The following is a 21,046-nucleotide window of genomic DNA, read 5'->3' on the forward strand; positions in this document are numbered from 1 at the left end:
ATATTTCAACCACCTATGTGCTGTGCTGTGCCTAGTTGCTCAGTCTTGTCTGACTCTGTGACCTCGTGGACTGCAGGCCGCCAGGCTCCTCTGCGGGTCGGGATTCTCCAGGCAAGAATATTGGAGTGGGTTGCCATGCCCTCCTCCAGGGGATCTTCCCAATCCAGGGATTGAACCCAGGTCTCCCACATTGCAGACAGATTCTTTACCAGCTGAGCTACCAGCGAAGCCCTCAACCATCTCATCCATGTTCAGATTTCTCCAGTTGGCCAGAAATTGTGTTTCAGCAAAAGGTTCCAATCTAAAACTCTTTTTGGTGACCATGTCTTTTAATCTCCTTCAGTCTCAAACAGTTTCTCAAGGTTTCCCTGCCGATCATGACACTGAGACTTTGGAAGACTATAGACCAGTTATTTAGGAGATGCTCTTCACTCTGGCTGTTCGATGCTTCCTCATGATTATTTAGCAGACCCTTTGCAACCCCATGGACTGTAGCCTGCCAGGCTCCTCTGTCCACAGAATTCTCCAAGCCAGAATACTGGAGTGGGTAGCTGTTCCCTTCTCCAGGGGATCTTCCCAACCCAGGGATCGAACCCAGGTTTCCCACATTGCAGGCAGATTCTTTACCATCTGAGCCACCAGGAAAGCCCTATATATTTTTGGTGGGAATCTCAAATGTGATGCTCTGTTCTCAGGGCAGCCTATAGGTGCTGCATCATTTTGCTTTGTCTCATTCGGTAATGTTCCCCTTGACTAAGCTGTAGTCTGCCAGGTCTCTTCACTGTAAAATCGCTTTTTGTCCCTCTGTGAAGGTGCTTCAAGACAATAATCCATTCCTCATCAAAGTTTCTACCACTAATGAATAGCCATGGGTGTTTCTGGCCTGCATTATTACTATGATGGCTGTCAAATGACGTTCTTCTTTTTTAAACATTAATCAGTCAATAGTCCACTGTTAGGAGAAGGTCAACTATCATTTTTTTATTCTGATGCTAAACTTATCCCTTATTTGGCTGCCTGGCTTCTATGTCCTTTTGAAATGTCCTGATTGTTCTTTCAGTATTTTCTTATTTTCCAGTATAACGAGATGCCTTACATTTATTTTCAAACTTCCCAAATCCCACCTTAGATCAGCCATTTCTCTGAGGAATCCTGGTTCTTTTCCTGGAGCATGGATTTTACATGGCAACATCAGGATGGCACTGGTGTGTCACTGATCTTAAGTTCCCTCATTGGACAGAGCTAGTTAATATATGCATGTATGTGCATGCACATACTATACGTTATATTATTTGTTGTTGTTGTTCAGTCACCCAGTCGTGTCCAACTCTGTGACCCCATGGACTGGAACACGCCAGGCCTGTCCCACACTATCTCCCAGAGTTTGCCCAAGTTCATGTTCATTACATCAGTGATGCCGTCCAGCTAGCTCATCCCCTGACGCCCTCTTCTCCTTCTGCCCTCAATCTTTCCCAGCATCAGGGACTTTTCCAATGAGTCATCTGTTCACATCAGATAACCAAAATACTGGAGCATCAGCTTCGTACACACATGCATATCTATCTATCTAATATCTATATATTGAAAACCATGAGTTCAAACCTATACCTCAATTCCAAACTAACACCACAGAGCTTATTCCAGTGTTTTCCTTTTCCTTATTTCCTATAATGAGAAACCTGTTTCTATCTTTACTATACTTATTTATTCACTCAGTCCCCCAGAAGCTAACCAATTCCTCATGAAACCATCCCTATCACCAATCTTCCTGCAGATGTCCTATTCCCCACCCCACCCCCGGGCACAATGCCTGCCCAGGAGCCCCGCACACACGGCTGGGCCTCCAACACATATGCATGCATGTTGCTGTCATTCCTCTATCTACCACCAGGATGCTCTCATCCCCTTGATCTCAGCCTTCACGACCATGGTGGGTTTCATCAGCAACACCCACGCAGAGCCAACCTCCTCCTTTCTTTTGGGCTCTGCTGCTTCTTGTCAGACTACCCACGCACCCTTTGTACCCTCTCCCCCAAAAGTAGGAGGGCTTTCACCTCTCAATTTTAAAACTGACAATAAAGCCACAGATGTCAAAGCAGTGTGACAAGCATAAAGACCGACATATAGATCAATGGAACAGAATAGAAAGTTCAGATATAAACCTTTATGTCAATATGTATATCGCCAATTTACTTTTGAAAAAGAGCCAGAGAAACTCAGAGGGGAAAGGATAATTCTTTTCAACAAATGGTGCTGGAAAAATTGGATATCCATGCAAAATATCATGATAGTAATCACCATCTTAGCTCTTTATAACACATCACACACAAAAAAAAACAACTCAAGATGGATCATGACCTGAATGTAAGATATAAAACTATAAATATTCTACTGTAAACGTGAGAGAAAATATTTTTGAAACTGAGTTAGGCAAAAGACTTTTTTTAGATGGAACACTAAAGTTGTGATCTATAACAGAAAAATGGATAAATTGGACTTTAGCTTCCCCACACTCCTCACATGGCCTTTCTCCTTTTGCTCCAACTGGCCTTTTACAGCCATCACTGCCAAAGCCTCTGCTTCCTTTCAAAGAGACCTTCTTCCCTTGCTGTAACGCCAACACCCCTCCCTGGGTTTTTCAGAAGCTCCCACCTACCACTTTCTGTGCAGAAACACACTCAACCAACTGAGTTTTAAAACTTCACCTCCAAGGGCACAGATACCACCTGCGACTTGCTCAAGCAATAACACCTTTACTGTGTCACAGCCCTCCCCACTAACAGGGGCACACCTTGAGCAGCCCTGTCTAAAAGCTTCCAGACAGAGAAGGAAGGAAAGAAGGAAGAAGAACAGACTTTGAACTGAAACAGTCAGCGTTCTACTTGGTTATTGTTTGTGTCGTTAAGTGTCTGTGCGGAACACACATCAGCATATCTCCATTAAAAATCTAAGACAAGTATCCTATCTATTCACCAGATCATATATATTCCTGGAAAAAGATACCAAATGCACAGGACAGAATAATGCATCTTATGGGGTTTTCAACAAATATTCATTGGTTAAAAATACATATATTTCCTTTACCAAACACATAATAGTTCAGTTGAAATCGAATTTCATATCATAGTTTTAGTGAGAGCTATAAATTATATATTGTGAATAATAATTAATGAATTAAATACATAGAAGGAATTAGATTAATAAATTTAACTTGAGACTATCCCAGAAATTGTTCACTGCCTCAATTTTGTTTTCTAGCCATGAGCACCAAAAACAATTCTTTGCTCTTAGTAGAAATTTTTAATAAAAAATCTATACTGAATATGTTGTTTTATTTTGAACTAAATCATTTCAATAGGCAGGGTGACACAAGTGTGGCTGAAATCTATGACATTGACTTGACAATAAAATGTCTATTTTTTTAAAAATGATTTGATTTGAAATAGCCATAACCTTCTGTTATAATACTAGTCGCTTAAAATGATTTTCTTATGTCTCAGCATTTGCCAAACTGAAGGAAAATCTATTCTTATAATAAGCCCATACCGAAAATAAAAATTTAAAATAGTCGATGCCAGATATTAGAGGACTAAGTCAATATAAACTATACCATTTTTTATTTAATTTATAATTGAATACCTTCTACAAACTTCAGCTATGATTTGTTTTAATAGTGAACCTTTGTTATGGTTTCTTCTGGTTTATGGTTATCTAAATATTATGAAAGCCTCATAAACAATGCACCGTATATACATACAGAAAATACTGGAGACAGATGATCTAGTATAGCATTCAGTTTTTGAGGTGATTGGAATTTTAAAAACCAGAAAATGTGGGAGAGGGAGGACTGGAAACTGGTGGAAAGAAAATGGACAGTTTCTATCTATCTACATCCATAAACTAACACTAGTTCTATACAAAGTGAGACCAAGAAACAGAACACTGGAGAGGATGCACATGATAATTTAATGGTATGATTTGTACTGCATTGAATTGAACAAAACTGCATTTCTCCCAAACCACAATATACTTGGATACCCTTTGTCTAAATGTCTCAAACGGACACTGCCTTCATTGTGTAGGTTTGGATAAAGAAAAGCACAGGCAGCTCATAACCTTTCTACTCTACAGACTGCATAAATATGAAATTTTGAGAGGCTCGGAGCCTACTGGCTAAAATCTTGCTCAGCTGGTGAAAGCACTAAACTTAATATTTAGCTCCTTTTATTGCAGATGGTCCTGTATTTTATAGCCCTCCTTCTAGAAAGAAGGCTTTTTATCAATTCAACAATATCTCATGATTTTCAGGCATATTCCTTCAAACATTCTGGCAATCCAACAGCAGCTCCAAGTTTAGTTATCATTTGCATCTACCCTTGTCTTTCAGGGGTCTTCCTGGGTGGCTCAGTAGTAAAGAATCTGCCTCCAATGCAGGAGACACTGGTTTGATACATGGGTTGGGAAGATCCCCTGGAAAAGGGCACGGCAACCTACTCCAGTATTCTTGCAGAGAATCCTGTGCACAGAAGAACACGGCATGCTAGAGTCCACAGAGTTGCAAAGAGTAGGACTTGATTGAAGCAACTGAACACACACACACTCTACTTTCAAACACATCCCTGCATCTTTCCAGTCTTAGTCCGGTGATTCTCCATTTTCAAGTATCCTGTAACAATACTGTGATGCTAATCAGACTAGCATGCTTTAATTACTATATTTCTGTGGCTTATTTTCTACTAATTAGAGCTAGTAAAATGTCCTGCTAATTTAATTAATGAAGGCACTCATCTTTGACAGATATCATCTTTCTTGCTTCAACCACAAATTTAAACAGAGCCTGAAGTCTGCAAGTGATTTAATCTATCACCACTGTAGACAGCAACAACAATGCCTATCTCTGACCAAGGGCACACCTCCATTTCTTCATCAGTTCAGTTCAGTTGCTCAGTCGTGTCCGACTCTTTGCAACCCCATGGACTGCAGCACACCAGGCCTCCCTGTTCATCAGCGACTCCTGGAGTCCACCCAAACTCATGTCCATTGAGTCGGTGATGCCGTCCAACCATCTCATCCTCTGTCGGTCCCTTCTCCTCCTACCTTCAATCTTTCCCAGCATCAGGGTCTTTTCAAATGAGTCAGCTCTTTGCATCAGGTGGCCAAAGTATTGGAGTTTCAGCTTCAGCATCAGTTCTTCCAGTGAACACCCAGGACTGATCTCCTTCAGGATGGACTGTTTGGATCTCCTTGCAGTCCAAGGGACTCTCAAGAGTCTTCTCCAACACCACAGTTCAAAAGCATCAATTCTTCGGCGCTCAGCTTTCTTTATAGTCCAACTCTCACATCCATACATGACTGCTGGAAAAACCATAGCCTTGACTAGATGGACCTTTGTTGGCAAAGTAATGTCTCTGCTTTTTAATATGCTGCCTAGGTTGGTCATAACTTTCCTTCAAAGGAGTAAGCATCTTTTAATTTCACGGCTGCAATCACCAACTGCAGTGATTTTGGAGCCCCCAAAAAATAAAGTCAGCCACTGTTTCCCCATCTATTTCCCATGAAGAGATGGGACCAGATGCCATGATCTTAGTTTTCTGAATGTTAAGCTTTAAGCCAACTTTTTCACTCTCCTCTTTCACTTTCATCAAGAGGATCTTTAATTCTTCTTCACTTTCTGCCATAAGGGTGGTGTCATCTGCATATCTGAGGTTATTGATATTTCTCCCGGCAATCTTGATTCCAGCTTGTGCTTCATCCAGCCCACTGTTTCTCATGATGTACTCTGCATATAAGTTAAATAAGCAGTGTGACAATATACAGCCTTGATGTACTCCTTTTCCTATTTGGAACCAGTCTGTTGTTCCATGTCCAGTTCTAGCTCTTGCTTCCTGACCTGCATACAGGTTTCTCAAGAGGCAGGTCAGGTGGTCTGGTATTCATATCTCTTTCAGAATTTTCCACAGTTTGTTGTGATCCACACAGTCAAAGGCTTTGGCACAGTCAATAAGGCAGAAATAGATGTTTTTCTGGAATTCTGTTGCTTTTTCAATGATGCAGCAGATGTTGGCAATTTGATCTCTGGTTCCTCTGCCTCTTCTAAAACCAGCTTGAATACCTGGAGGTTCATGGTTCATGTATTGCTGAAGTCTGGCTTGGAGAATTTTGAGCATTACTTTACTAGTGTGTGAGATGAGTGCAATTGTGCAGTAGTTTGAGCATTCTTTGGCATTGCCCTTCTTTGGGACTGGAATGAAAACTGACCTTTTCCAGTCCTGTGGCCACTGCTGAGTTTTCCAAATTTGCTGGCATATTGAGTGCAGCACTTTCACAGCATCATCTTTTAGGATTTGAAATGGCTCAACTGGGATTCCATCACCTCCACTAGCTTTGTTCCTAAGGCCCACTTGACTTCACATTCCAGGATGTCTGGCTCTAGGTGAGTGATCACACCATTGTGATTAACTGGGTCATGAAGATCTTTTTTGTACAGTTCTTCTGTGTATTCTTGCCACCTCTTCTTAATATCTTCTGCTTCCGTCAGGTCCATACCATTTCTGTCCTTTATTGAGCCCCTCTTTGCATGAAATGTTCCTTTGGTATCTCTAATTTTCTTGAAGAGATCTCTAGTCTTTCCCACTCTATTGTTTTCCTCTATTTCTTTGCACTGATCACTGACGAAGGCTTCTTATCTCTCCTTGCTATTCTTTGGAACTCTGCATTCAAATGGGAATATCTTTCCTTTTCTCCTTTGCTTTTTGCTTCTCTTCTTTTCACAGCTATTTGTAAGGCTTCTTCAGACAGCCATTTTGCTTTCTTGCATTTCTTTTTCTTGGGGATGGTCTTGCTCCCTGTCTCCTGTACAATGTCATGAACCTCTGTCCATAGTTCATCAGGCACTCTATGAGATCTAGTCTCTTAATTCTATTTCTCACTTCCACTGTATAGTCATAAGGGATTTGATTTAGGTCATACCTGAATGCTTTAATGGTTTTTCCCACTTTCTTCAATTTCAGTCTGAATTTGGCAATAAGGAGTTCATGATCTGAGCCACAGTCAGCTCCCGGTCTTGTTTTTGCTGACTGTATACAGCTTCTCCTTCTTTGGCTGCAAAGAATATAATCAATCTGATTTCAATGTTGTCCATCTGGTGATGTCCATGTGTAGAGTCTTCTCTTGTGTTGTTGGGAGACGGTGTTTGCTAAGATCAGTGCATTCTCTTTGCAGAACTCTATTAGCCTTTGCCCTGCTTCATTCTGTACTCCAGGGCCAAATTTGCCTGTTACTCCTCGTGTTTCTTGACTTCCTACTTTTGCATTCCAGTCTCCTATAATAAAAAGGACATCTTTTGGGGGTATTCTAAAAGGTGCTGTAGGTCTTCATAGAACCATTCAACTTCAGCTTCTTCAGTGTTACTGGTTGGGGCATAGACTTGGATTACCATGATATTGAATGGTTCGCCTTGGAAAGAAACGGAGATCATTCTGTCGTTTTTGAGATTGCATCCAAGTACTGCACTTTGGACTTTTTTTGTTGACAATGATGGCTACTCCATTTCTTCTAAGGGATTCCTGCCCACAGTAGTAGGTGTAATGGTCATCTGAGTTAAATTCACCCATTCCAGTCCATTTTAGTTCGCTGATTCCTAGAATGTTGACGTTCACTCTTGCCACCTCCTGTTTGACCACTTCCCGTTTGCCTTGATTCATGGACCTAACATTCCAGGTTCCTATGCAATATTGCTCTTTACAGCATCGGACCTTGCTTCTATCACCAGTCACATCTACAACTGGGTGTTGTTTTTGCTGTGGCTCCATCCCTTCATTCTTTCTGAAGTTATTTCTCCACTGATCTCCAGTAGCATACCGGGCACCTATTGACCTGGGGAGTTCATCTTTCAGTGTCCTATCTTTTTGCCTTTTCATACTGTTCATGGGGTTTTCAAGGCAAGAATACTGAAGTGGTTTGCCATTCCCTTCTCCAGTGGACCACATTTCTTCATAAACTCCTTTAAATAATGATAGCCATGACCATCAACACTAAGAAACTAGTCTCACTAAGCACCTCAAGTGATCTAACCTTGTAATAGCTTAAACTTTTTGGTCCAATTCCATATTCACAACCCCAACATAATACACTTAAGTAATCATTTTAATTAACAAACTTGTCAGATAAAAATGAAATCAAGGAGCCTGTGTATGAACTGCCCATGTGGAACTGAATTAATTGGTTAGATTAGCTAAAAAGTCTATCCAACGTCTCATATAAACCCTGCTGTTATCTATATATTCTGAAATAAACACACCTCAGGTTGACCTTAATTTACAAATGGATCAGTTTTGTAAAACTATTTGCTCAATTATTTTTTTCCCATATAAACATCATTGCTAGTCGGTTTTCCTGGATGGCTCAAAGAGTATATTTAATCCATAATTACTGTTCTTAACATAAAACTACTCACTGAAGCCATGCAGCTCTACTTGATGGGCTATGTCCAGACTACTCAGTTTCCTTCCTTTCATCTGCTTTCAAGCCTCCCTTTGCTAAAACATTTCAAGTCTTTTCATAAAAGCAGTGTCAGCAGAAATACTAAAGCCAATGGTCGGTCCATAGCATATAGAGAAAAAAACAATCATGAATTAAGTTAGACTAATGTGAATTTGGAAATAAAGGTCTGTCTTCCCACCAAAATACTGGTAGCTTCTGTCTCCCAGAAGAGTATAAGAAAACATTGTATGACTTGGTTATTTATGCAAAAGTAGTGGATCCTAATGTCAGGATGTCTGTCTTGTTGAAGGAGCTATAAGGTACAACCTTCGGGTTTGGGTCTGTATGACCACTAGGCCCTCTGATGCAAAGAGCTGAGTCATTGGAAAAGACCCTGATGCTGGGAAAGATTGAAGGCAGGAGGAGAAGGGGACGACAGAGGTTGAGATGGTTGGATGGCATCACCCATTCAATGGGCATGAATCTGAGCAAACTCCAGGAGGTAGTTAAGGACAGGGGAGCCTGGCGTGCTGCAGTCCATGGGGTCACAAAGACTTGGACATGACTTAGCAACTGAACAACAATGACCACTGTGCTGTGCTTAGTCACTCATGTCACCATGTCACTTAGTCACCATGTCCGACCCTTTGCGGCCCCATGGACTAGCACACCAGGCTCCCCGTCCATGGAATTCTCCAGGCAAGAATACTAAAGTGGGTTGCCACATCCTCCTTCAGGGAATCTTCCCAACCCAGGGATCGAATCCGGTCTCCCACGTTGCAGCAGATTCTTTACCATCAGAGCCACAAGGGAAGCCTGAACAATGACCACCAGGATCCCTTGAAACTACATAGCTCTAAAAGTAAATCACGTGAAGTTAGGCAAGAATGGAATTGGAAATCCCTAATTGTTCTTATTGAGGGAACATTTTTGTTCCTTTGGGTTTCCTCAAAGCTTTGTGATCTGAAGGAAAATTATAAGGAACCATTTTATTTCTCTGTATTCTTCTCTAGGAGTAGCTACTGGATGGTACGTGGGTCCCAATGGATTAGGAATCTGTGCTAGAGTCAGTTCCAATGACAAAAAACTGTTGCTTTGAAATAACTGGTTTGGCATATCCAGAAACGTGATTCTCTTTACATTCAAAGCATTTAATTCCTCCAGGTTGCTAAAAACTGTGGTGGATGGACCCAGTAACACCTTCAATTAGTTCCTATAAAATTTTCTATTCTCCTTTGGTAGATCCCTCACAGAGGATGCTGATCTTGGCTTTGTCACTTGCTTAACTAATGAGACATTAGCAAAAGTGATGTGAACAGAGATTTCAGAAGTCTTTCCTCTTGCTGCTGTGGCTACCCTGCTGCCATGGGAACAAGCTCAGTCTAGTCAGATGTATGATGAGAAACACATGGCCCAGTTACCCACACTGCCCCAGCTGACACCCAGTTAACCTCCAGAAGCAGAACAGTCACGGTGACTGGCAGCTGACCACAGACACATGACCGAGATCAGGGGAAAAACTTCTGTTAAGCACATCTCAGAATGCTGACTCAGAACTGTAAGCCAAAGAAACGGTTGTTTTTTAAGCCACTAGTTTTGAGGTGGCTTGTTATGTTGCAAAGACCAATTTACATGAAAGCACTTTTTCATGATTTTTTATAATTCTTTTAGGACTAAAAATTAAACTCTTTCCTATGGTGGAAGGAGTATTACTAAGATAAGATTTGGCTCCACTTAGAAAAAAAGAGCAAAGTAGGAGGACTTTATTCAATCTCAAAACTTCCTATAAAGCTACAATAATCAAGGCAGTGTGATTAGCATAAGGACTGACACATAGATCAATGGAACAGAATAGAAAATTCAGAAATAAACCCTTATATTTATGGTCAATTGATTTTTGACAAAGAGCCAAAGAAATTTAGGGGGAAAGGATACTTTTTTTCAACAAATGGTGCTGAAATAATTTGATACCCATATGTAAAAAAAATAGCAACAGTAATCATCATCTTAGCTCTTTATCAGATGCCACACATAAAAATCAACTTGAAATGGATCATAGACCTAGAGGTAAATGAAAAATTTTTAAGAATTCTAATGAAAACATGAGAGAAAAGCATTTTTTAAAGATTATTGGCAAAGATTTATTAGATATGACACTAAAATTATTATATATGAAAGAAAAATTGATGAATTGGACTTCATCAAAATTTCAAAACTTTTGTTTTCTAAATTTTAAAATTAAATACAAGTCACAGATTGACAGAAAATATTGCAAATCATATATCTCAGAAAGGACTTGTATCCTGAATCTATAAAGAGCTTCTACAGCTCAATAATAAAAACCTCCAGTTGAAAAATAAGGAAAGGATCTAGATAGACATTTGTCCAAAAAATAAATCTAAATGACCAACAAGCATTTGAAAAAATGCTCAACATCATAAATCACTAGATAAATGCAAATCAAAATCACAGATACTACTTCACACACCCTAGGATGGCCATAATCAAAATTCAGACAATAAAAAGTACTGCTGATGAAAATCTGGATCCCCCTGCCCATTGCTGAAGCAAATGAAAAATACTGCAATCACTCTGGAAAACTATTTTTGTTTCTTAAAAAAGGTTAAACACAAACTTATGACACAAAAATTCCTTTATTGGCTATCCATCCAATGAATATTGGCCATTCATCCAAATGAAAACTGACCTTCATACAAAGATTTGTATCTGTAATGCTCACAGCAGCACATTCACAATAGTCCCAAATTGTGAACAATTTGAATGTCTATCAACTGGTAAACTGATTGAAAGAAAAAATGTGGTATTCCCATACACTGGTATAGTATTCACCAATAATAATTAAAAAAAACACAAACTACTGGTACAACACTACAGGTAAACCTCAAAAATAATATGCTAAGTAAAAGAAGCATTTCAAAAATGGCATTGTATTCTCTTATATGATATCTATAAATTTCTTTTGTTGTTGTTCAGTCACTCAGTCATGTCCGACTCTTTGCAGTCCCATGGACTGCAGCATTCCAGGCTTTCCTGTCCTTCACCATCTCCCAGAGCTAGCTCAAACTCATGTCCATTGAGTCAGTGATGCCATCCAACCACCTCAACCTCTGCCACCCCTTTCTTCTTTTGCCTTCAGTCTTTCCCATCATCAGGATCTTTTCCAATTAGTCAACTCTTCACATCAGATGGCCAAAGTATTGGAGCTTCATCATCAGTCCTTCCAATGAATATTCAGGGTTGATTTCCTTTAGGACTGACTAGTTTGATCTCTTGCCATCTAAGGCACTCTTCAGGGAGTCTTCTCTAGCACCACAATTCAAAAGCATCATTTCTTTTGTACTTAGCCTTCTCTACAATCCAATTCTCACATCCATACATGACTCTGGAAAAACCATAGCTTTGACTGTATGGACCTATACCACCCACAAAGTGATGACTCTGCTTTTTAATACAGCCTAGGATGTCATAGCCTTTCTTCCAACGAGCAAGAGTCTTTTTAATTTTCAGCAGTGATTTTGGAGACCAAGAAAATTAAATCTATCACTGTTTCCACTTTTCCCCCTTCTATTTGCCATGAAGTGAGGAGACAAGATGCCAGGATCTTAGTTTTTTTAATGCTGAGTCTTAAGCCAGCTTTTTCACTCTCCTCTTTCACCCTTATCAAGAGGAAAAGCGAGGTTACTGAAGAAAGAAAAAGGGAAATAAAAAAATTTCTAGAAACAAATGACAATGAAAACACAATTCAAAACCTATGGGATACAGCAAAAGCAGTTCTAAGAGGGACGTTTATAGCAATATGATCCTACATCAAGAAGTGAGGAAAAACATCAAATAGACAAGCTAACTTTACACCTAAAACAACTGGATAAAGAAGAACAAAAAAAAAAAAAAAATTAGTAGAAGGAAAGAAATCATAAAGATCTGAGCAGAAATAAATGAAAAAGATATGAAAGAAACAATAGTAAAGGTTAATAACACTAAAAGCTGGTTCTTTGAGAATATAAACAGAATTGGCAAACCTTTAGCCAGACTCATCAAAAAATAAAGGGAGAGAAGAATCAAATCAACAAAATTAGAAATGAAAAAAGGAGAGGTTACAATAGAAAATGCACAAATACAAAGGATTATAAGAGACTATTTTGAACAACTCTATGGCAATAAAATAGATAACCTGGAAGGAATGGACAGATCTTAGAAAAGTTCAATCTTCCAACACTGAAACAGGAAGAAGTAGAAATTATGAACAATCCAATCACAAGCACTGAAATTGAGGCTGTAATAAAAAATCTCCCAAAAAACCAAAAGCCCAGGACCAGAAGGCTTCACAGGAGAATTCTATCAAACATTAGAGAAGAGCTAATGCCTATCCTTCTAAAACTCTTTCAAAAAATTACAGAGGGAATACTTCCAAACTCATTCTATGAGACCACCATCACTCTGATACCAAAACCAGATAAAGACAACACAAAAAAAGAAAACTACAGGCCAATATCATCAACAAACATAGATGCAAAAATCCTCAAAATTTAAAAAACAGAATTCAGCAACACATCAAAAAGCCCACACACCATGATCAAGTTGGGTTTATTCCAGGGATGCAAGGATTCTTCAATATATGCAAATCAATCAATGTGATACACCATATTAACAAATTGAAAGATAAAAACTATATAATCATCTCGATAGATGCAGAAAAAGCCTTTGACAAAATTCAGCACTCGTTTATGATTAAAACTTTTTAAAAAATGGGCGCAGAATGAACCTACCTCAACATAGTAAAGGTCATATATGATAAGCCTATGGCAAACATCATTCTCAATGGTGAAAAACTGAAAGCATTCCCCCTAAGATCAGGAACAAGACAAAGGTGTCCACTTTCACCACTATCAACATAGTTCTGAAAGTCCTAGCTACAGCAATCAGAAGAGAAAAAGAAATAAAAGGAATCAGATTGGAAAAGAAGAAGTAAAGGTCTCACTGTTTACAGATGACATGACACTGTACATAGAAAACCTTAAAGATAGTATCAGAAAATTACTAGAGCTAATCAGTGGATTTAGAAAAGTTGCAGGATACAAAATCAATACACAGAAATCACTTGCATTTCTATATACCAACAATGAAAAATCAAAAAGAGAAATCAGTCCTTCACCATTGCAACAAAAATAATTAAATATCTAGGAATAAACTTACCTAAGGAGACAAAAGAACTGTACACAGAAAATTATAAGACACTAATGAAAGAAATCAAAGATGACATAAACAGATGGAGAGATATTCCATGTTCCTGGGCAGGAAGAATCAATATTATGAAAATGACTATACTACCAAATACAATCTACAGATTCAATGTGATCCCTATCAAATTGACAATGACATTTTTCACAGAACTAGAACAAAAAATTTCACAATTCATATGGAAACACAAAAGACCCCAAATAGCCAAAGCAGCCTTGAGAAAGAAGAATGGAGCTGGAGAAATCAACCCTTCTGACTTCAGATTATACTACAAAGCTACTGTCATTGAGACAGTATAGTACTGGCACAAAAACAGAAATATAGACCAATGGGACAAGATAGAAAGCCCAGAAATAAACCCATGCACCTATGGGTACTTTATTTTTGACAAAGGAGGCAAGAATATACAGTGGGGCAAGGACAGCCTCTTCAATAAATGGTGCTGGGAAAACTGGACAGCTACATGTAAAAGAATGAAATTAGAACACTTCCTAACACCACACATGAAGATAAACTCAAAATGGATTAAAGACCTCCATATAAGACCAGAAACCATAAAACTCTTAAAGGAAAACATAGGCAGAACATTCGATGACATAAATCAAAGCAAGATTCTCTATTACCCACCTCCTAGAGTAACAGAAATAAAAACAAAAGTAAACAAGTGGGACCTGATAAAACTTAAAAGCTTTTGCACAGCAAAGGATACTATAAGCAAGGTGAAAAGACAATCCTCAGAATGGGAGAAAATAATAGCAAATGAAACAACTGACAAAGGATTAATTTCCAAAATATATAAGCAGCTCATACAACTCAATACCAGAAAAACAAAAACCCAATACCAGAAAAACTCAACTCAATACCAGAAAAACAAACGAAAAGTGGGGAAAAGACCTAAAACATTTCTCCAAAGAAAACATACAGATGGCTAACAAACACATGAAAAGATGCTCAACATCGCTCATTATTATAGAAATGCACATCAAAACTACAATGAGACATCACCTCACACCAGTCAGAATCAGTTCAGTTCAGTCACTCAGTCGTGGACACGACTCTTTGCGACCCCATGGAATGCAGCATGCCAGGCCTCCTGGTTAGAATGGCCATCATCAAAAAGTCTACAAACAATAAATGCTGGAGAGGGTGTGGAGAAAAGGGAATGCTCTTGCACTGTTGGTGGGAATACAAATTGATACAGCCACTATGGAAGACAGTATGGAGATTCCTTAAAAAAAACTAGGAATAAAACCACCATATGACCCAGCAACCCCACTCCTAGGCATATACCCTGAAGAAACCAAAATTGAAAAAGACACATGTATCCCATTGTTCATTGAAGCACTATTTACAGTAACTAAAACATGGAAGCAACCTAGATGTCCATTGACAGATGAATGGATAAAGACACTGTGGTACGTATACATGATGGAATATTACTCAGCCATAAAAAGGAACACGTTTGAATAAGTTCTAATGAGGTGGATGAACCTAGAACCTATTATACAGAGTGAAGTAAGAAAGAGAAAGAAAAATATTGTATTCTAACACATATATATGGAATCTGGAAAAGTGGTACTGAAGAATTTATTTACAGGACAGCAATGGAGAAACAGACATAGAGAACAGACTTATGGACATGGGGAGAGGGGAAGAGAGGGTGAGATGGAAAGAGTAACATGGAAACTTAATTACCATGTGTAAAATAGAGAGCCAACAGGAATTTGCTGTATGGCTCAGGAAACTCAAACAGGGGCTCTGTGTCAACCCAGAGGGGTGGGATGGGGAGGGAGATGTGAGGGAGGTCCAAAAGGGGGGGATATATGTGTACCTATGGCTGATTCATGTTGAGGTTTCACAGAAAACAACAAAATTCTGTAAAGCAATTATCCTTCAATAAAAAATAAGTTAAAAAAAAAAAAGGGAAAGTGAAACTATGGGGCAGAAAGTAATCGGTGTGTGCCTGGGGCTAGAGGTGGGAGATGAGATTGACAGCAAATGGGCACAGGGAACTTACTGGAGTGATGGAAACATTTTTAAACTGGGATGTAGTGATAATTACACTGTTCTATAAATCCACAAAAAAAAAAAATCAATTTTCATGCATGCCTGCATTTTAACATAATGTAACTAATATCTTAAAAAAGCTTGGCTGTTAAAAAAAAAAAAAAACAGACTAACTTTGGACTTCCTCTTGAAAGAGAGGAAAAAAAGGAACTGGTAAATACAAGAATAAATGTGATTTGGAATTTTCCCATAGACAAATATAGTTTTTAAAAATCTACCATCACCTTCTGTGTATGCGTGTGTATGTCAGTTAATGATCAACATACTGAAATGATAATATTATTCTTTTCTTTTGGAGTTATGCTAAAGTGAACACTTTCATAGCATAATCACTCCCAGCAGGGGAGATTGGACAGCAGGGAACTTGTGGCTGCCCGCAACGTGTCTAGGAGGCCAGCAGGAGGACAGATGATGTAAGCATAACAGGTTGTAACCGTATCTGTGAAATCGCTTTCTCTGGCCCTCACCCAGTACCCACCCTGTCAGCGCCCATCAGCACGTCTGAGCATTGTCAGGCCCCTCTGTCTGTCCAGACACCCAGCATCAGATTCAAGTGAGGAACATGAAGGTGGTCTTGATGGAGCATATGGTTCCATTTTGCTGATTTGGTCCAGTTGTTTGAAAACACATTGTCTTAAGTAGCATGCTATTTATCATATTTCACTATCTTTCAGGAGAGGTTTGAAGAGGAAAAAAAAAAAAATCATACTTTTTCCTGATGTAATCTTACTTTCCCAAATTTGAGAAATAAGCTGTTTCATTACTTTTCAATGGAAAAGAAGATTGCACCCTGTTTTTGTTTTACAACATTTATAAGCACATGCGTTGTTGTGATAAATTAAACCTGGCAAGGATTAAGGGAAAATTCTCCACCTAAGTGATCATGCAGCTTCAGGCAACATCCATAGGTCAGCTCAACTATCCCTCTGCCAAAGACATACTGTGCTTAAAAAACCACACCCAGACAAATGAAAGTTTATTCTATTTTTAAAGATTTCCTGGGGAGAGGATCATAGGAATTTTTGCCCCTTAAAGGCATTTAGTCTGTCTGAGAAATTCATTTTACATAGGAACATGATAGAAACAAAAAGAATATGATTGTCTGGCTGCCAAATGCAAGGACTTTTATTATTATTATCATCATTCTGAAATACAGAGGACAAAGTGGAAGATAAAATTCATGCACAATGTCTGGTGTTCTTCTGATTAGTGAAACAGACCCTTCTATTTTGTTAAGGTTAAGTAAGCGAGCTGAGCCAAGAAGCTTAGTTTTGCATTTTAATTTTGGGGACTCTCAACAATAATAAGGCTGCTGAACATAAAAACGTAAGCCAAGAACTGTTTTCTCTAGAATTCTACTATGTTTTTCCCCAGCTATTACACTGAAGAAATTGTGGTTTAGCTAGTAAGAGATAGGTTCATAAATTTAAAGTATTTATGGGTCATTCTCAATTATTATTCTGAGATACTGAACATCCTCCAGCATAAATGGAAAAGTCAGCTCACAAGTGGTTTATTTAAAATGAGAAAAACTGAATAACCAAAAAGTCATTTGAATATATATATAATATAAATAAGCTTCTGGGCACATTTTAATTTAAAAGAAATCAATGTTTGGCTAAAATAATTTTAATTACTCAAATTGCCCGTTGTCATTAAGAGCGTCATTCTTTTTCTAACTAAGGGTGATCATTTGCTCAAATTGTCCTCCTCTCGGTGGGTTATGGGCAAAAACTGACCTTGTGAAAAGAACTCACTTCCATAAAAAGGAATATCTCTCTACACTTCAGTTCGTGATTAAAAAAGACAAACAAATAGATGGGGGAAGGGCAGAGGGGTGGTGTGGAGGTTGAACCAGCTTTCTAAATGCCCAGGGCACCAGAGAAAAAGCTTACTCCATGCATACCTAATGAAAGGGCAAGAGCAGAGAACCAGCCAGGATACAGCTTGTCTGTCTGAATGAAGACCTAGTTTGCTGCCCAGCTCTGCCCAGGTCTGTGACACGAGCACCTGCAGGAGGCAGACCTGCAGGAGTTTCCTGCTTTCTTCTCTTCATCACCACTCCCTCACTTCCTTTCCCTCACCTCCGCCCGCCCATTAAACCCAAGAGTATGAAAACTGCAGAGCAGAGTTCTGTCTAGGGTAAATATTTAACCCTTATCGCACTCATATTTGCCATCACACTCAAAAGGTATTCCCATACATAATAGTAATTTTACTTCCTGGTAAGTCATGTACATGGTGTTTTTAAGAAGAGGAGGAGTATGCTGGGAATGGTAGACACCAGCGGGTTTGTGGAGCTGAATTGGTTGGCAAGGGCCTGCCCAGAGCTTTGAGACCAAGCCGACGGCTTCTGCTTCGTAACACTTAAATCAGGAAGAAACCCAGATGAACCCACCTCTAAGAGGGAATGAGGAAACCGGAGGATGGGGTCCTGACAGGAAAAGGGGGCCCCAGTGAGGAGGTAGTGACCACACCACTTACTGCCCAAGAGCAAAGAGAAAGCAGGTGCCATCTGCTGACTTGGAATGCCAGGGGCCGTGGATCTGCCCAGGACTGGGTGGAGGTTCGTATGAAATGAGAACCATGTGCCATTGAGGATCTGGGTGCTCATATGCCCTTTCAGTTCAGTTCAGTTGCTGTCGTGTCCAACTCTTTGCGACCCCATGGACTGCACCACGCCAGGCCTCCCTGTCCATCACCAACTCCCGGAGCTTGCTCAGACTCATGTCTATGGAGTCGGTGATGCCATCCAACCATATGCCCTTTGCATGGGCACAGAAACTATGTACACAGGCCAGTCTAAAGATTCCACACAGGATATTTCAGAGTTCTAAAACAGTGTGGGTATAAACTTGTTTGGAAACTTTTGATTGCCTTAGAAGTATCACAACATTCAAAGTTGAGGAAAGCCTGAGATAAACATTAGTTTTCATGGGTTTCATCATAAGGCTTTCTCTGCACCGCACCCCCCCCCCCCCCCCCCACTTTACAGAGAACCTATTGAACAGAGATGAAAAAATTCTCTTTGAAGTTTGGTTAACTCACTGAGGATTTGAATAAATTTTCATAACTCTAGGTTAAGGAGAATATGCAACAAGCTAGAACATTCATATAAAACATGGATAGCCATATGCAAAAGGGGCTAGAAACTGCTGCAGAAGATTCTGAGTCTGTTGTAAAGAAGAGGTTTCTACAACAGAAGTTGCGAAACTTTATATTGAGATGATGATTATTAAGCCCATCCTACAAAGTATTTTTAAAAATATTTAGTTAATTAATTAATTTAACTGTGTCAGGTCTTAGTTGGGGCACACAGAATCTCAGGTCAAGCATGTTGGATCTAGTTCCCTGACTGGGGATCGAACCAGGCTCCCTGCATTGGGAGCACAGAGTCTCGGCCACTGGACCACCAGGAAAGTCCTCCCACAAAGTCTTTAAACAGGGTATAAATAGTACATTCAGACAGAGAATAAATAGTACAGTCGACATGACTGAGCGACTAAACTGACCGAAATAGTACATTCAAGCCTAGAATTAGAATCTCTTAATTAAAAATCCCATGTGCTTTCAATATGTCGGGAATTGTATACTTTGCATGAGCTTTCTGTTTTAAACATCACAAGAATTATTTCAAATGGTCTTTAGTAGTAGTAGTATGCTCAGTCATGTCCAGCTCTTTGCCACCCCATGGATTGTAGCCTGCCAGACTCCGCTGCCCATGGGATTCTTCAAGCAAGCATATTGGAGTGGAGTGCCATTTCCTCCTCCAGGGGATCTTCCCAAACCAGGGATCAAACCCACATCTCTTAACATCTCCTGCATTCGCAGGCAGATTCTTTACCATTAGCACCACCTGGGAAGCCCATTATTATTACGATCATCAACACCACCATCTAACAAATACACTGGAACTTAGAATGTTGAAATAAATAACCTAGAATTATTGACCTCATGATTACAAGACTAAAGATTTGAGCTCAAGTTTACTTGATGTTAAGAATTTTGCTTTTTTATTTCCCTATTGTGATTTCCAAAGATGGATTTTTATGAATGCCTGATGACTCTCAGCTCAGGACATTCCCTGTGGTAATGATTACCACGGGCTCTCAGCCGTGAAAGGCTAGGACTTTGATCATAGCTGATGTCAGAGTTTTCCCACTGGAGCCTGGGAGAATTCAGGGACCCAGATGAATATGAGTCTGCAGAACTAGTTGTCATGTGTCTGTCTATAAGGTACTGACTTCATTCCCTTTCTCCCACATTTATTCCCTACATCTACCGTGAATAGGTATGTAGGTTTGAGTTCCTACCTGTCTTAGGTGAGGTTCTCTGGGAAACCTATCTGAGATAGAGATTTGCCCTCAGGGAGTTTATGGGACAAATACCCTGGGGGAGAATTAAAGGAAGTAGGATTGAGTGGATGAGAGAGTTCAACTGTGATGCAGTTCTAACAACGGCTTGCAAACCCTTCAGTTGCCAACACTCCCAGAAGTTGGTAGAATAAATGCTACTGTTCGTGGGTAAGCAGCACTCAATTGCCACATACGCATGCCTTCAATGCATCAGCTGACCACCAGCTTGACTCAGCAGAGATGGCTAATTCAGCAAGCAGTAGACTCCCCCTGGAAGGTCAGCCTACCAGCAGTGGCAGGAGCAGCCCTAACTCACCCAGACTCACTAGCTCCAAGAAGCAGAGCTGCATATGAAATGCTATATTTATTAAAGAGCCAGAAGTGGACACAGAGAAAATCACCAGCAAGGATTTAATGGTATAGGTTGGTGGACCTGATGAAGGTTATGGTCTCTACTCGAATTAGAGATGCACTGTGGAAGTGGAACACTGTGCCCAGCCCTCCCTTTGGCCCTGAACTTCTGACAGGGGCTCCATAGAACATCTGAGATGGGGAGAAAAGGAGGGAAATGATTTGATATCACACCCAGAGTGAGTCAATACAGTACATCCAGACACAACCTACTGTGATAGCTCATCATGGATTATGAAGCTAATTTCGGGGTTAAATACATTCTTACATGTCACACTGAATTTATTCTGTTAAAGAGTGTTGCTGGAACACTTTCACTCAATGTTTTCCAAAGATCAAATGTTAAATCCAATTACACCCTAAGGTTCTCTGTCTACAAGTAAAGAGCATGGCCTAGAGCACTTTCAATCAATCAATAAAAAATTTATTGCACACCTACTATGTACCAAGTTGGGTTTCCCAGGTGGTGCCAG

At 39.7% G+C, this 21,046-nt stretch overlaps 1 long non-coding RNA gene across 1 annotated transcript in view; it reads right to left on the minus strand.

Annotated features, from left to right (window-relative positions):
- Positions 1-21,046, minus strand: part of LOC139032655 (uncharacterized) — a 45,918-nt gene that overhangs the window by 19,265 nt on the left and 5,607 nt on the right. The gene's annotated exons all lie outside the window — the stretch shown is intronic.

The sequence above is a fragment of the Odocoileus virginianus genome, chromosome 32 (assembly GCF_023699985.2).
Source record: "Odocoileus virginianus isolate 20LAN1187 ecotype Illinois chromosome 32, Ovbor_1.2, whole genome shotgun sequence".
Lineage (NCBI taxonomy): Eukaryota > Metazoa > Chordata > Mammalia > Artiodactyla > Cervidae > Odocoileus > Odocoileus virginianus.